This window comes from Macrosteles quadrilineatus, unplaced genomic scaffold, assembly GCF_028750875.1.
Source record: "Macrosteles quadrilineatus isolate MER2022 unplaced genomic scaffold, UCM_ALF_1.0 Scaffold_8__2_contigs__length_117827958, whole genome shotgun sequence".
NCBI lineage: Eukaryota > Metazoa > Arthropoda > Insecta > Hemiptera > Cicadellidae > Macrosteles > Macrosteles quadrilineatus.
The window spans coordinates 31286692-31305597 of NW_026542601.1; the positions used below are offsets into that span (position 1 = coordinate 31286692).

Genomic DNA, 18906 nt, shown 5'->3' on the forward strand with positions numbered 1-18906 from the left:
TTATTAAAGATCTTACAAACTTGAGCTACTACAGAGATTTTTAACATCACATAGTTGAAAACAAATATTAAATCAAATCTCACATACTGTTTATAAAGATTACAATATTGATAAAGGATGACTGCATTGCAAGCTGTTAATTCACGACATGGATATGCATGTGATATTCCCTGTAGTAAATACTTGACTGATATAGCACCTCCGTCATATACACTCATCAACAGTCAATCTGTGTAGACTGCTATCGGAGAGGAAGTGAGAGAGTCATAGATCGTGGAATTGATCCAAGGTTGGACCTTTGGACGTCTCGTTGACACGAGACTAATAACACGTATTTTTTCATACCTAGAAGTATCCTTTGACTTGAAAACTAGTATTTTATGGTAATCTATAAATACGTATAGTGATTCAACAGTAGATTCAATGCGAAATACAAACTTTAAATTGTGATCTTGAAGAGTGAGAAAAAGCAACAACTTCAGTAATAATGTGTAACACGTTTTTGTAAATTATTTATAGCTTATTCTAAATTAATTTTTTCCCCAGGTGAATTTCGAAAAGACCACCTTTGAGGTACCTTATACCCTTGTCAAGTAATTGAAGCTACTTGGATGAATATTTTAATGAGTAATAACAAACTATGCATTACCAGCGTACAGTATATAATTTTGGTTTACAAGGAATTACTTTTCCTTCAGTTTCAAACTAGACAAATTATCTTGGTGGTAACAATAATTGAATATAGAAAAATGTATGGTCAACACGCTAGTTAAATAAAAATAATTAAGTTTTACATTAAAACCAAAATGTTGTGCACTTTGTTTGATTTAAGTATGACTTATTTGCTAAATGACCACAACATTAGTTTTTTTAGAACAATATCATGGATGAAAGCTTGGCAGAAGTGTTAGTCCAAACTAATCAGGACTATGAATTACCTAACACTAGCAACATAATTTATTTAAACATTATATAATATACATTAAAATGAATTATTTTACAAATATGTAGTAAAACTAATTATACCACTTCCATACGTAAACATATTTTATATTTCAAAAATTTACTAAGATTATTGTTTAGCATTAGTACACGCGCATTTTCTCACAACGCGCAAGGTCATTGCAATCTACGCGTAGCATTCCACAAGACTTAAAAGGGTAATGAACTTTATTAAGGACCGCTACGGTGCGTACGATTCCGCGCTATTTCGGTTCTCGTAGAGACCGCGATTTCGGTGCGTCCGGTCGTTGAAGTCTCTAGCTCTAATGGAACAGATGGTTGAATGTCTTCGTGCTAGTGGTTACTTGAGACGTTTCGGGACTATTAACTACTATTATATCGGTTCTATAGAGGGCAATCAAATTTTATTGCTTTTAATCCTAGGGTTAGATGTTTGGAATAGTTTGAATGGTAGTAGTTTTGGGTGAGTGGCGTTTTCAAGATGGGAAATGTATAAGGATTGTTTTGAGTAGGTGTGAAATGCGTATTTGTTGGTATTTTTGTACAATTTATACATCTTGAATAGTGTCGAATGTAAAAAAGGATTGGGTGGTTATTTTCGTACCTGGTATACTGTTTAGTTATTATAAGTTTTGACAATTTACCAAATTAGGAATGTTTTTCTTTTTATACTTATATAATAACCCTCAATTAGCTAAACAAAATGACAGACCTCAGCCTACCCAATATATAAGTTAAATATAAGGGAAGATAAGCCCAGTTTACTTACTTGCACTGGAGCCGATTACAAGTTTAACCATTCAACAAATTAAGAGTTTTGAAAAATATTGTGCCCTTTAACCAACTGATAGATGTCAGGTGGTTTTTTTTCTGAAGGTTCTGAGAATATGGTTTAGACACAATTAAAAATACGAAACACGCACCACGATCACGAAAAAAAGTAAAATTCAGGGGAAATAAGAGTCATAGAATGATTTGGGACACTTCCGTTTAAATGAACAAGTATATTCAACACTTAAACGTCAAATTTCAATTTGTAAAATAAATCTAGGTCAGCTGTGCTAATTGTATACATCTTACAACAACAGCTAAAAGTACATAAATCTTACACTAAAAATATATAGTCAATTCATTCTAATTAACTAAATCAACCCATCAAGAACGACCACCCACAACGGTTATCGATTTGGCAAAGTCAAAGACATTTGAGTGTGTGAAACACCGTCAAAGACCTCCAAAGAGTGCCAAGGTCAGGGGACCTAGGACAACGGAAGACTTGGTAGGAGTTACTTGTAATGCAGAACACAGAACTATTAAATACCAAACGTGTTGCCAAATCGGCTAACGCATGTTGTACATTAGCTCAAGTGGCATACCAGCCGCTCCTTGATGGGTCAATGGCAAGGTTAACTGTACAGGGGAATTTAGACTGAAATATCTCTTACGGGATGTGATACTAAACAATTAAGTGAAGACTAGCCAAATTTGAGGTTTCTGGGTTCACTGAGGAAAGGTTTTGCGATGTACATTACTTGTATACTTGATGGTCAATGGGAAGATTTACTGTGCAGGGGAATTTGGACTGAAAGACAAATAGTACGGGGTACGGTACTAAATTGATTGAATTAAAAGAAACTGTTTCTGTTTCCACCAAGGAAAAGGCTGTGGATGCACACCCAGCATTATTTTAATATACCATATCTGTAACTTTTGGTTGGTCAACCGCTCGATTAACTGTTCAAGGAGTTTGGACTAAGGGAACTCAACAGGATGTGATACAAAAAAGGAATAATGAACTCAAATCTGAAGATTCTGGGTTTGATAAGAGACGATTTTTGGTTAGGAATGTAGCATTTGGTAATTGCTTGTGCATTTGACTTTCATTTCTAGTATTACCCACAATGTATGGACAGCAAGAGTATCGGATGGCTTCTTTAGCCTTCTACAACAGATAAGTAAATATTTAAACAAATTTCCATCAGTTACTCAAGTCTACTTTTCTGTATATAAAATCCAAAGCAAAATAAGCTCCCCTCTTTACAACGCTAATGGCAAGCACTAAGTAATTGAAGTACAGCTATGAACTCATGCTATGAGGACAGGAAACCCCAACAGGAGGAGCCGTCGAAAGGCAACACATTTACCATGTAATTCATAGTTTGAAAATTCCCCCACAACTACATTACTGTTCGACTTTCGTTCCCAATTTCAACGTCAAATATTTATAACTGCTCTCCTCAGTGCGAAAACGATTTAGAATCTTAACAGTTGCACCTCTTAGCTTACAACAGTGTCTGATGAAAAAGAAATTCTGCGTATGAGCATTGTATTTCTTACAGTGATAAATCCACCTTTAATAATTTGAATGCTATGTAAATTAATGAATTTTCAAGAGATTTCCTTTGTAAGTAAAACACGCAACCAAAAACAATGGAGTTGGTATGTTTTTGTAACAGATATTATAACGTAAAACTGGTACCATGTAATTTTTTAAATATAACAGTTTTGAGACCTGCAAACCATCAAGACCTCTCAATTAGGCACGATGTATATAATGACTTGCAAAATTGATATCATCAACATAGCGGGTGCCCGCGCAGCAATTAATCTCTATTAGGTTGGCAACAGATGATATCAGACCACACTGATTGCCTACTGCAGAATACAGGTGATTCGATCAAGTAATCAATCCCTACTCAATGATTTGTACCAGAACACAAGTAGAGAGGTCTTCGAAACTTATGGTCAACATAAAATTTTCGATCTACTATAAAATTAATATACTAGATTTGAGAACCTATTTAAAGTAAAATAGATAATTTTCTATTTTAATTTCAGATTTAAAATATAGTATCAGGTGCTATTTAAAGTGTTCAAAAATTTTAAGATGGGTGTAGAATCGTGGGAGACGATATGTGTGGTTGTTATTGACTAAGATCGGATGTTTCTTTAGCTATAACAACTCAACAATAACCCCAACATCAAGAACAGTTGGACCCAGTTTCTAACCATCAAAAAGCTTCAGACGGTTTTCAAATTAAGTCAGCAGCCTTTTGATTGTCAGGTGTGCACAATAACTACTCAAGTACCCAAACCTATAAGAAAATTGATGTAGCAGAATAACAGTTTTCATGAGCATCTGTTACCTTATACATAAAGTGTTGTATTAACCACTTATGACGAAACTGTGAAATAAGTGGAAATAAGATAGACATAAAACTAAGCAACTGAAGTGGATTTATAAAGGCCTTTAGGCAAATTGAAAAGCAACGCAAAAAATCAAACCCAAAACTTCTAAGTTGAAATATTTTTGTTCGATCAAATTATCTGCCTTTTTTAAAATAGGCCTTAATGTCTTACTACATACATGATCACAGAAGTAACGTTTACCGTATACAACACTCTCGTGATAGATTTCATTAGAGTTCAACGGATCACTCGATCACTGATTAGCATCCTTTCAGTCACTTGTCTGGTTGTGTAACAGCTGCAGCTGTCTAGTTGTCTAAGTGTCTAGTTGTCTTGCTACACTGTCCATACTGTCTAGACTGACGACTCTACGTCTTAATTAACATCCGAGTGTTAGCAAAGCTCATTGTCCATTCAGTAGCCTAGGTGACTGACCCTTCATTCGTGTGTTGATTCACCCGATTAATGGAAATTCAGTTTTGAAATTGTATCTTGCACGTCCATCGGTAAGGGGTAGAACTTAGGAAAACGGATAAATCCAGAAAGTTAGAAATCAAATATAGTCAAAGGTAAAGTTTTTTTGGGGTGGAGCATGGTGAGAGTTTACTATCCATTTTTGCATTGAAGATGTTTTTTTAACACCATACTACAGCATAAAAAGGGCCCAGTGGATCTTGGCTAGTGATCCTTCAAAAGAATATCCTTAAGAATGTCCAATACAAGCAAGAAAACCCTCACTCCATTCATATACATCCCTGGGACGCATGTGCTCTACTTGTTAGGGGCGGATGAATTTTTACTGAAGCTAGGGTTAAAATCCCACCTATCAGTTATGACTTGGCTAAATGGTTATATGATAATTCCACGAACTGGTAATTTGGAAGCCACGTGTGCTGTTTCCGTAGATAAATCTGTTTAGAAAAAGATTATTAAGTCTCCCAATTGAGGAAATCCACCCTAATGCTGGAGACATTTTTAAAACACACAACAATTCTACCTCCTCTACATTTTCATTGTAAAGTATTCTTTTAGCATCATCCTTCATTCATCTTTGCCTATAATTACACAGTAAGGTGGGGGTACAGTGATGATAACTCGAACGTAATTTCGAAACCATCAATGAATAGAGTCTGTAACTATTTATACTGCCACAACTACTCTTCTCAACGAATGAAATCTTCCCACTCGTGTTTTCAATGGTCGCTGACACTAGACTACGTTCACATATGTCGTGATGTCTCCACCTTGCTGTGTTGACAACTCACTTGGACTATCCTACCATTTCACCATCCTACCGTTCTACCATTCCACCATACCAGGGTAAGATGACACGCGCTCTAGGATTGCAACACTAGACACCGGTTCGTCGGATAGCATCTATAACGGAACAAGCCTAGTGGCCCATGGGCGTCAGACTTTTAGAGGAAGACGGATGCATAATGATGAAGAGTAAACCTCATTTCGCATAAACTTGTGTTTTAGAAACTTCTTATTATTGCTAATGTAATTTGGTTTGATTGTAGACCATTAAGTGTTGGCGTAATATATTATAAGATTTAAAAGAAGAATGAATTGTTTTCGCTAGAAGATCGTATTTTATACAAACACAACATAGGTGACTGTTTTGATCGTGCTGGTGAAGTATGCAAAGAAGGCGATGCACTGTGAATCGGTGATAATGATTCCGTTCTTGGCGCAGTTCCAAGTTCCAGAGTATAAACTTTATGACATAAACTCGTTTTGACTGCAGCGATTCGTTATTTACTTTCCTGGTGATGTCTTGTGGAAAGATGGCAATAAACAGATTGTTTTGTTTCAAACAATCTGTGCTGCTAAATAACTTTGGAATAATTGTGCTAAATAATAATTCAGCGGACCTGTTAACCAAAATCTTTTCACCTATATGACATGTTATTCAATGGTTCCTAAGGATCCAAAAGTAGGGTACAATCACGTTTAATGTTCTTTTCGACCCCCGTTCATGCGGTGAATTATCTTATACATGTTATTGACTCATTTTTTCTTACCAAAACCCAACCGAATCTTTAGTAAAAATTAATAATGAATACCACCCATTATATTCGGTGGAAAATATCCAATGATAAATGCGATTCTATGCATTTTAGGGGAATATCAAATTAAGTTCATTTGATACTAATTTAAATAAACAATTATAGGCAACTAGTTCCGGATGAGTCAATATTTTTTAAATATAAATCATAGGATGAAAAATATCGTTTCCATCAAGCATATAAACCTAAACTTCTGAAGGGAAAGAATATATAACAATGAGAAGATTGAATGAAACAGCAAAACCAGTTACAACTAGTTAATTGTCTTTCCCTCCATAGGGCGTTCAATGACCATAAAATATCCTGGAATCTCTACAACAATCCGACAACACAGACTCATATTTCCCGGTCTCGGTCTAGTGGAGATCATTCTCAGCTTCAGAGTCGGTCAAGTGTGAAGTACAGCGGGGACGGACGTTCACTTAGGATGAGGTTAAAGAACACGTCGTCCGTGTATGCCTTTTAAAAATACGATAGTAAACGTAATCCGGCTCGAAGGACCAGAAAAAAAATCCGGCTTAGAAGGACCAAAATAAAATTTTGTGTAATAAACTCATTGTTTCGTATTATTTTGGATAAATTCTAGCTTTTAGCTTATTTTCAATTCCTACTGTGTAAGATTTTAAATATAAGTAACAAGGTTCTTTGGTTGCAAGCTTGAAAATCGAAGGTTTATTGTTATTTCGGTCCTCAAAATGTGTAGAAATTTAGTTTTCTTAAAACTTAATAATTTATAGAAACCTAAACATTTAATGAGTAGTTTTACGTACATTAAACCGACATAGATGAATAATGAACAGGATGACTCAAAAATATTTACAGAAGACCATAAAAGTGGAGACCTTCGCGCACATTTATTTGTGTTAGACAAATTAGTTTGTATTCATCCTCAATGCTTAAGGGAACAGAAAATTAAAATAATAATGCGTAGATATTGAAAACAATTTACGAATTGGTTGAACTTGTAATAAGGACCCACTTAGTAATTATTTACCATCAAATACTTACCGGTATGTAAAAAAAAAACTATATTGACTGCAACCTTACATTTTTTGTACACTACGTCAAATTATTTCTATTGAATAAGGAGTTGGGTAAAGTGTTTATTCCCAAGAAATCAGTGTTGAATCAAACCAGTTATTTAGCAACGGTTTTGTTTCTTTACAATGACATCCTGTATGTAATTGACCTTGCGACAGGTGTAGGATGAATGGGTTGCCGAGGAATTTGCCAATTCATGGTTGCTCAATAGTATTGTAATATTGGATTGTTTCCATTCAGCTTTTAACTTTTTTCTCTTACATTCGCTATTAATTTCTTATATATAATACCTAAGGTTAGGTAATACATTTGAGCAAATCCTTGAGAAGATAATTACTACCAATTAACCAGTATTTGGATAAAACTACAGAAAAATTGAAATTTTTAAACCTCACCTGGAAAAATTGGATGTTACTGAATAATAAATTCTTATCAGTAATTTACATAGTATGTGAGACGCATCACAAAACTTTGCTGCTGAATAACACCAGTTTTTTTAACGTTATGTGTTTAGCCAAAAACATACATTTTTGTCCTATGGTCAAAAACTGCTGGGTTCTTATCTGACCATAAACAGTTCACTAACTTATTTTAGGGTTGATCACGACCTTATATATAACGAGCATAATAACTCTCGAGCATAATATATGCATTTTGGATGTCATATAAAAATATGAAAGGATTTCAAATTGCATTTTTCTATACCCTTTTTCGTATTTCTTATTGATTGTGTAATGAAGCGGTATATTCATACCACTTACATGATGTGTACATATTATGTGATCATGGTGCGCCGGATTACAGGGTGTGACAAAATATAGAATAACATCCGGTAATCAACCGTCTCGGTCACTAGCCTCGCACTAGCCTCCCGAGTAAATCTAATATTGGTCCTCCCCGGATTCGATTTTGGTCCTCCTTACCCGGATTCTCAATCGATCAAAACATGGCACGAATGCGATTAACTATTGGATATTTTGTAATTGGAAATTTTCTAATAATTCCCTGCAAACCTGATTGGAATATAAAAAAATAATCTACATCATTTGTAACATTGTAAACACCATTTGTATAATTTTATAGATAATTGTAAGGATTGATAAAATAATCATTACATTCATGGTTTAGACTCCAGAAACTGTGATAATGATCTAATAGTGTTTTTAGAAATGTTTGGATAATAATTGACTTGAGAAGTGGTATTTAATAAAACCTAATAAAAATCAAATGAGTTTTTTTTTCATTTTCACATTTGATAGCACATATATGATCAGGACATTTCAGGAAAAAATAATAAAAGACAGTTGGGTTATGCATGTTTTGGAATACACTTGTGTATTTAAATATCAACGAATGTTGATACATTTACTAAACACCGAGCTACAAATAAACTCGTTAATAATTTCCACATTAAGATCAGCATTAACAAATGCGAACAGCAAATTAAACCCCACTAAGTGTTTGTTGTCAAATAAATCTCCAACTACATTCCTTCTCTTATTGCACTCGACTTGGAGTCTTGTAGCAGATAAAGTAGCGCCATTACTCTTGCACAAGTTCGGACCCATATATCTACTCTGGCGACGTACTTGGTCTAATGTAACACGAAGACAAGTGCAGAACTTGCGCGTGATGCGTCACGTAAACCTAATTGCGTGACTTTGACTCCGACCTCGCAAGGTCACGTAGATTACCTGAAGATGCAAGAAACTTCCTGATGTGTCATCTTTGTGACGTAAAGGTGTTCGCAGTGTGAAATTAAAGATGAGTGATAACTGTGTAAAGATTGAATATAATGAGGATTTGCGTCGGAGGATTAGGTAAATTGCGTGTTAATCTCTGCAAATAGTTTGTATCACGAATCGTAATTAATGTAAGTAGTTTGTTTGTCAGTTTTTTATGGTGCCGTTTGGTTTTGCGTATTTTTGGTTGCATGTATTAATTGCATTTTTTTATTAAATTATTAAAATAAAAAAAATCTTACGTCGTGTTTTTGTTGTTGTGTTACTTGTTTCTTGAAGACTGATTCTTTGCTTCTACTGGTCCCTTTATCCGCTCAACCAGCCAAATTAGATTGCTAAAGTATGAAAACTAAATCGCTATTTCAGTTTAATGGTCCAAATGTAACACGTGTTGTATCACGCACATGTTAAAAACAATTACATAAAACATTGATCATCAAATAATGAAGAAATCCAATTACCGTTTTAGCTTTTTAACTTGCATATACATTGTAGTTCAATTGTAGTTTCTTGAATTAAAACACTGCAGTTTTAACTGGCTTGCCCAAATGACTCATATCGGAGTTTAATTTTTTTTATAAAAACTGATCGTCAGATCCAAGAAGAAATCTAGGATAGTCTTTGAAAGGTGGTGGTTGAGCTAAATGTATTTTTTTTATTAAAACTTAATTATTATAAAATGCGTTCCTATTAAAATGAACGAATATCCTTTCCAAACGTTTTGATCTTAGAATTGGATGAGGTCTTTGAACTTCAACATGAGATGCATATTGTTCCAGAGCCTGTGATGGTAATCAGAGACACAGTCAGAGACATCTGCGACAGAAGAATGCGAATGTATTGACACTCAGCCATAAACAAAGTGCCATGGCGCAGTAAGATGGTGCGAGATAGAACCTTCAGCACGATTTGTGGCCAATTGTAACTCTCAGTCATCAATTGCTGCAATTACACCTCCTGGCGGTCTATTTCCAATTCTTATCGTCTAAACACACTCAAGACTCGCCAAAATTATACATCGTTGTTATCTTAGCTCTCACGCTCTGGTGTTTATTGTCCAGTAGGTTGTCGGCCTGCTCTGCAGGGATACCAACAAAATCACAGGAAGTTCAACAATGAGATGTTTCCTTCTGATGAAATCTAGCGTCCGCTTCCCTTTTTAATTGGTGAGATTTGCAGACCTGTTCGTCCTTTGTAAGATGTACTTAGAGAGACTTGTTTATGCTGCACTGAAGGTTTCTTATGATTATCATAGCCACATAGCCATACACAAGAGCTATGTAGATAGTTGTTGATTGTAAGAAAATTGGATTATCTGTACAAGAGTATTGGGTGAATAGGTTATTTTTTTTTAAGAACCAAGCCATTTAGTATGGGGGAAAATTACTTTGTATTGAAAAAAACACATACTTATGTGATGTTGATGAATAAAATCATGAACTATCAATGGAATGGACTTGAACATGGACCTTGTGTACATCTTTATAATCTACCAGTTTCTGAAAATAGAATGTGACTTCATCTTTTCCAGTATGAATCAACGTTTAAGAAACTCAAGATGACTAAACATATAAAAGCAGTAGACATTAACTTAATTAAATCCCTTCCGAACAATCAAATTATGCCATTTCACATCGAAGATAATTTACAACCCTTTGTCTTAGCAAAATAACAACAATAAAGCTATCTTGCAGAATCACTCTAAGAAGCTCAAAGACACAAACAAAGAAAGATCATCTCATTAATCAGCGCAACTAGTCTAGTTACGAAATGACTCACTGAAAACAAGAGCGAAAACTAATAAAACGCATGATTAAGCACGGCGGGAGAGCAGAAGAAAACAAACGGTGAGAAGAAGAAGACAATCACCGCGGCCACTGCCATCTGGATAACCTTGGCGGACAATGCGATACTGTAATTAGTACATCTCCGAAGATGATATAACGCTGAGAAACAATGAGATGTTTCAGGGTCTGGTTCAAGGACGATATGAAACTGAAATTGTCCGCAGGAAACAATTTTACAGCGAACAGTAAAATCTCCTAGTGAGTTCGCAGTTTCGGAACCTTCAAAGAGTTTCGTCCCCATTAAGAGAAAATGTTGTTTTATGGATCCGCAGAGTCGTGCTTAATTGGTTTAGTGTTCTATAAAGACAGGCAGCGTGCCTACCCCAATACAGGGTGTTCCTCGCAGTCTTAGGAAAATACAATACGTGAAGGAGGAATTTTTTCGGTATTAAATAGAAGATTTTGTGATAAGTAAATATTGAAGTTAAAGATTTACATGGTGGTACAGGTAAAGCAGGTAAAATAAATTAACCATTTCTATGTACTGCTAAAACTAAAGTATGTATTCATATCCTATGTAGAAAACTAGAATTATTTATTACTTTGCATGTATATTTTTCGTGTTTAAAATTTAGTGTTGTACTGGATAAATTTGAATTTTATTTAAAGAAATTAAGTGATAGTAACCTCACCGCAGGCCTACCAAAAAGAACTGACTATATTTTCCATAAATGTATGCAAATTTACATTATAATACTATATTTATAAGTATGGGAAATATATAGATTTTTCATTTAATTTTAATTTAAATAAAAAAACCCCTTTTGGACTTTTATAAAAAAATGGTTAAAGGAATATTGTGTTTTTCTAAATTCCCAAGCATTTTACACCGATACATTTATCGCATATGAAAAAACCTCTTTGACCGCAACAATGCGGAGGTGAGAAGATGAAGAACATGATCAGCTGGTTGTCAGGCAGTGAGACGGCAAATCAGCTGATAAGCGTGTCAAAACATGCCGTCTCCTCGTTCAGTAACCTCTACGCTTACACTTACGTATGACTGGCAGTTTTAGCATGATATTGTATATACCAAATTATATATATTACTTTTCAACCGAAACCCATAACATTTATTTATATTATTAGTACAGTGTTGAAGTACAAAACAAATTATTATTTTAACAGTGCCTTGAAAGTTCTAAGGTTAGCGAACTTTAACAGAAAGTTTTAAATTTTCAACAAATGTTTTACGTTTTCATTAAAACACAATTATAGCTCATCGCTTAAAATCGAGCATACATTTATAATAATAAAAAATTATCTTTGTCAAGCATTTATTGAATATTGTGCATTGTTACTCTTGTAGAGAAACCTACAATCTTAACCTTCATTAGACTTTTCAAAGAAGACTGTCCTTTTTGACAATTTGACGTTATACTCTATCTGAAAATCACCCGAGAAGGTCTAGTGAAATAAACTCGTATCCCAAAGATTTAATTTAATAACAGAGAGAAACAACCTTGAAACCTACTTATTGTTGTTACTTCACCTGAAGGAAGTAGAGAAATTACATGAAGTAGAACAGCAGAGTCACGGCATTGAGTGTTTGAACTTGGCTCTACTTTCTCCGGTGATACAACAGCTGAGAACTCAGTAGGGTCAAGGGTAAAAGTGCAGGCTACTGTCTTACAAATATGGAGGCAATTATACATACGAGAAAGGTGTGTGTATTAGAAAGGTACAACGATTTAACGAATAATTGATGTTAGAATTTATGAGATCGGTATGCTGTTTAGTTGGTAAAATTATCATTACTGATGTCAGTCTTAGATGTGTTCATAAATTAATGAAAGACTATTCAAATCAAATAACTTTTTGTCTTAGACATTTATCTCTGTCTCGATCGATAAGGTTTAAAGAAAAGAAGAAAAAATCTTTGAAGTATTATGCCATTTCTTATGAGTTTTATTGTTAAGCCAGATACTGTCATAGGATATTAACATCAAAAACCAAAAAGGTTAAGAATCGTGAAACCGAAAAAATATTCCTAGGCTATCTGACTGTCGTAAGGCAATTTATAGAGGTATATAGGTATGGTTTAATAGATTTATTCAGGGGTTCCCCGGATTGGTGCAAAAAATCTCAGTCCAACAAGAAGTTTAAAAAAGAGGCTAAAACACCTTGGGTTTAATAAAGTGTCTCAAAAACTACTTTAAAAATCTTAAAGATGTATACACGTCCGTTATCTGCCTTTTAGAAGATCAACTAATAAAGAAAAAAACATATACTCAACAATTAAATAATTGAACATAAGAATTAAGAATAAGGAAACAATTCTCTCTATTCACGTTTTAAGGACCAATAAATACTAGCTTAAGGTATATTTTGGCATTTAGGGTCTTCTGAGATACTCACGTCATTCCTATGGAAACTTTAATTTAACTTCTACAATTTTTATTTCAATTAAAAGTTAACTAAATTACATATTATTCCATCCACTTTAAAGAGAATTATACTCTTTATAACCAAAATATCGCAGGAGGTCAATATCTAAACCTAGGATAAATACTGCGTATAATCCTACGAAACATTTCTTAAATTCACTACACTTCGGCAGCACGTAGACATTTTAACACTGACAAACTCCATTAGATACACTTTAACAATAAACACGGTTTATCCTTTTAAATACCTCTCCTGAGGCGAACGCCCATGAATCAACGTCCACGCGGATTATGCTAAGGTGAATTCCAAAAGAGGCTGACCTACTAAACTCGACAAAGCGTGTAGGTGGAATCCCCAAACCACTTCACTTCCGCCATATTCTTGTCCGTTTGTATTTCCCGCCAGGGAGCGACAGTTTTGCCAACTTAATTCAACAATTTTACGGTTTTCGCGCGGTATTTAGATGATAAATGTTGCTAAAAGGAATGATATATTGCACAATGTTTTGGCAACTCAGTGCTGTTGGACGATGGTATCTCAATTTGAGTGTGGATGGATTGTATATTTAAAATGTTATGGATTGTGCATACTTGCGTTATATTTAGGTGTATCTATTCCGCTTTTCTAGGCTGTTTATAATTCTTGATTACCTGTGCCTATGTTACAAAGGACATCTTAAATGCAATTATGTGTAATATAATGCTCTTTCATTAACACAAATGAAATGAAGTTTTTATTATTTAATTAATTTATTTATTTTATTGAGTTACAAGATTTAATTACTTATTCTTTTAAAAACTTTCTAGGCTTATTATTGTTTTGTCTCACTGGTTTATTAACATTATAGACCTTAAGGGTGGTCATACACGAAAAACATTTAAACGGAAATAAAAATTGGGTAATTAATCATTTTCCATCGCCTCCTGAAGTACGTGTACCTAGGCTTGCCTACAAGATTTTGCAATCCATTTATCTCTGCATTAATGTTACTATCATGTTAGTAATAAAATATGAATACTATAAAATTGTTTTCTTTGCAAAATTCATCACTAAAACGAAAGTTTTGTATACAGTATAAGTATGTCTTCATCCTATGTACATCTCAGGAGACAGTGATAAACAAAATGATCTACAGGTCCAAAGACAATATTGATAATCACAACAGCAGGCCAGTGGTTACAGAGGTCAGCACCGCATTCCCTGAGCTAGTTCCACCACAGGAGCTCAGGTTACCAGTGTAATCTCTTCTCGATAAATCCCCCCCTTGGACCCCCCTTTACCCTCCGAAATACGGTCTTAATCGCCCGGAGATCCCATAAGCATAAAGTCTGCGAGAACGTGGTGCCGGCGCGCCATCAGTAATACCGTTCATTAAAGTCTCTTTTCTCTCTTTCCTTTTGCCTACCTTCTCTTGTTGTAATGTTATTAAGTTTTTCATTAGATTTATTTAATTATGTTGCTAAACAAATATTATCAAACAATAAAAATATCAAATGAATTTAGACGAATGGATACTTATTATACTTGGGTTACTATCATGAATCTATATATTTACGAAATGTTTTTCATTAAGTTTTTAACATAGTTCAATATCATTTTGTAATAGTTAAGGTGACTTATCTCTTTCTAAAATAAGGTAAAATTGAAATATTAAAAAAAGTCAAATTCGACCGTACTATTGATATAAATTTAATGGTTCAATAACAAAATAAATCCTTTAATGGAAATAAAGTAAACTTAAAGAGCTAATTTGTTTTCGGAAAAATATAGAATACACATTTCTTTATTGGTTTATTATGATAAACACACTATAGCTTTTGGAGTTTCGAAATATTTAATGAAGTTTACAAAGCATATAATTAACCGAGAGTATTATCTATAGAAACTATTATATACTTCTAAGAATAAAATGCTCTACTATATTATTCAGAAATATCAACAATTTTTGAAAATATACATGACGATACTATCGCAAATTTATAAAGACTCAGAAAAAACCATTGAGATATCTTAACCTTCCTTAAACACATACATACGATTCATTTTCAATCTTAGTATAACCACAGACAAGGGCTTAGTCAATGGTATAACGCATAACATGTGTACCTCAATGCATAGACATTTTTGCTATCTGTATTGTCATAATGTAAGAGTGTTTAATTGTTGCCTAGGACTATAAAGCGGACAACTACAGTAAACAAGGCATATTTCCACGAGATTTTCAGCAATATATTTCCTTTACTATACCAGCTTCTTCTTGCAACGACGAATATCGTGACTTTACCTTCAGGCATGATGCATGGCTTACGTCATGTAGATATAATATAATAAAGCCATCCAAGGTGATGGACCAAACGTCTTCCTTTAGTAGTTGACGAGATGTCCTTCGTTGTTTATTATACCCTGTATGTGCGCATCCAACGATCTTGCTCGTCTCCACGACCGGTCGACTCCTCCAGACAACTTACAGGAAGATTAATTTTAATTTCTTGGAATTTTATCAAGAGATCGCAGGGATAGGAATTTTTGAACCGTCTAATATGAATTTCTGTACGAATGTAATATATTTTTGGTTTTACTAATGTTTGCTGAATATTGCATCCCGTTCTCTTACTACGAAACTGGTGGTAAAAAAGGTAAAGATACTACTAATACATAAGCATTTAATTTGTTTTTAATCTTGGTTAATTCTTGATTCATTAAATTATTTTAATTTAAGTATTTTAAGTTTTTGAAAATATAATAAAATTAAAAAGTGACGAATAACGAAAACATTGTCTGATAAAATGTGTGATTTAGGAGCTAACCGATTTCGCATTCCAGTACTTAAAAACTATGAAATATTATTTTCAGACGTTAAATTAAATTAAAATCTGTATGAATAATTTTTATTTGAAAAAAAAATCATTTTCTGTTAAATATTGAGAAAAGTCAGACGCTCTTTTATGTTTTAAAGCTGGACCTTTCGTCAATAGGCTTTAGCCAATTATTCATGACTAAAGAAAATCTGGTATTATGAAAACAAAGCATCTCGTTCTCTTCAAAATTTAGGTTAACATACAAATGCCTCAATGCTATAAAAGTTTTAACAATAATATCAAGCAGTAGGCTACTTGCATTTTGCATTTCAGAATAATGACATGTAAATGAAAGTTTCTACCAATTTAGATAAAAATATCTGGTCACTTTCACGATATACGAAACAAAATAAAATGTAAAGTTTACAATACATATTTATGCTTCTGTTTGCAAAACGGTTAAAATGAAATGCAACATCATGGAATGTAACTAGTTCTTATAAAGTATTGGGAAATACTAATGATGGAGCATAGGATCATAGGATGCACAGTAGCACCTATCATATATGACGTGTATTACTGTCTATCATAAATATGATATATGATCCAGTAGAGGTTAGCAGTGATCACACGCGCATGTGAGAACGTCAGGATGAGATCAAGGACTTTATCCTTCCATCCTGCAGGATGTTTGCATTAAATAACCTGTTTAGGTCATTGTAACCTATTTTGCATAACGTCTTATTACCTTAGTAATTTAGATACATATGTACATAAACAAGGGTTTGCTTTAATAATATTGCTTTATAAAAACTGGTGCAAAAAAGTGATGCATGCATTTGGTTTTGACAAATTATTATCATACACAACAAATCATAAAACGTTTGTCGGTATGGTAGTGTATGCTCGCAACTAATGAATGACAACGAATAAATAAAGAACGAGAGTCTTTAGGGTTTAGCATTTGAAATTAAAGAGTCTTTACATCCTCAAAATAGTTGGAACAAGACTTATGTCACAAATATGAAAAACATATTGATTCACGGTTGAAATATTTTTAGGTTCAAATTATCTTTGCAGATTTTGATTGAAAAGGTAAAATAAAAAATTGAAATCAAACGTAAATGGCAAATCCTTAGACAAATAAATATTATTGGTCCTATAGTAAAAAATAAAAAAAATATTCATAGTTTGGACCGAGTACATGTTTATGTACATCGTAACACAGAACATCAATCGACAAATAGCTTTTTATACCATTTGTATTACATGCTTAGCTAGTCTGATATAACTAAAATAGCTTGATGGCAGACGGGATTTCAAGTTTAAATCTTTGAATCCTAAAGACTAGGTTCCTAAAAATATTTACTCGTGAGTTTAGAGTGATCATGATTGAATTTATATAGTATTTTGCTATGAAACTAAACAATATAATTTTATCGGAGGGATGTTATTATATTTTTTAGCTTTTATACGGAGTTTTAACGCTTAAGTTTTAAAAATCTTAACATTTTTCAACAAGCTGCTTGACATATATCATAGAAATTCATGAAAAGTATGAAAAATAATTACAACTCCAGCTGCCTTTTCATAGGTCTTATACATAAACAAACACATTTTTATAAATGATATTTATTTATCACCAAACTAAATAAAGTATAAATTGTCAAGAAGAAATATATTTAGACTAAAAATGTTTAAAAAAATTTAATTACGTTTAAGTACGGGTAAGTCAAATTCCCTCTAATTAGTTGTAAACTAGCCTGGTAATTCCATTTAAAAATGTAAAACTATTAACACTATATTTTGTAGATAATATTCACTTTTTACACAGGGTTTTGACATTAAATTGGGAAATATTAAAATCTTTACATTATCTTAAAGCCATATTAAAAATACTTTTAGCACAGTTAAAATATTTTTCAAAAACATCTTTCTCCTTGTAAACCAAAAGGTTATTAACTAAAATTATAAAAAATAAAGTGGTAACTATTTACTCACCCTGGGCAACTCCCGTATATGGCACAACACTGGTTCACGGTCAAGGTAGCGTTGGAATTGGCGAGTGGAGCGCTTCTGCCATCCTTATACCGGGCGTCGTTGCTATGGTTACCACGGGTGGGGGGACCATTGTTGCATCTGCATTGTTGTTGTATCCATTGTTGACACTTCGTTGTTGCTGTCAAATATGATATCTTGATGTCTCCATAGGTTTGGATTGGTTTGGTTTAGATTGGAAGTTTGCTTATTTTTGGTTATTTGTTGTTTTATTTTTATGTGCTACTTTTAGTAGTTTGCATTTTTAAATATATTTGGGTAATTTGGTATCATACCGACCACACCTAATAATTTTAACCTGACCTAACCTAAGGGTGAACTATATTTAGGTTAGGTTAGGTTACGCAGATTTTGTTATTTAAACTAATTAAAATCTTATTTGGAAATCGTTTTATCGGTGTGATTGGTATAGTACCAAAGAACCCATGTTTGTTATGCATTTTCATTGTTAAGATAACATTGCAAAACACTCAGAGTTAAAATTAAAAACGTGTATTTGTATCATTTGGTAGTGTTTAAAATCAATTTTTAAGTTGTCTTATGAAGTATTTAATGATACTTTTCTTCACTATTTTAACACGGTTTGGTTCATTTCAGATAGTATTTTTTTGTTTACTTGGTTGATCTTAAGAAACCTAGAGCTTGTTTAAAGCTGCGTAGGTTTTACTAGATGCCATGATTGTTAAAATCATCAAATAAATAGTTCATGCAAAAGAGTACTGTTGTCAATAACATAGATACACAAGGTATCGTAACTTTTACTAACACTTGGATTTAAATAGTCCAGTAGTTGTATCTTATTATGACT

At 33.4% G+C, this 18906-nt stretch overlaps 1 protein-coding gene across 1 annotated transcript in view; it reads right to left on the bottom strand.

Annotated features, from left to right (window-relative positions):
• Positions 1-18084, bottom strand: part of LOC128999828 (collagen alpha-1(XXVII) chain-like) — a 64393-nt gene extending 46309 nt beyond the window's left edge. The window contains exon 1 of the mRNA XM_054426526.1: positions 18042-18084. The gene's annotated coding sequence lies outside the window, so the exon portion shown is untranslated. The remainder of the gene's footprint in view (positions 1-18041) is intronic.
• Between the last annotated feature and the right edge of the window lie 822 nt (positions 18085-18906).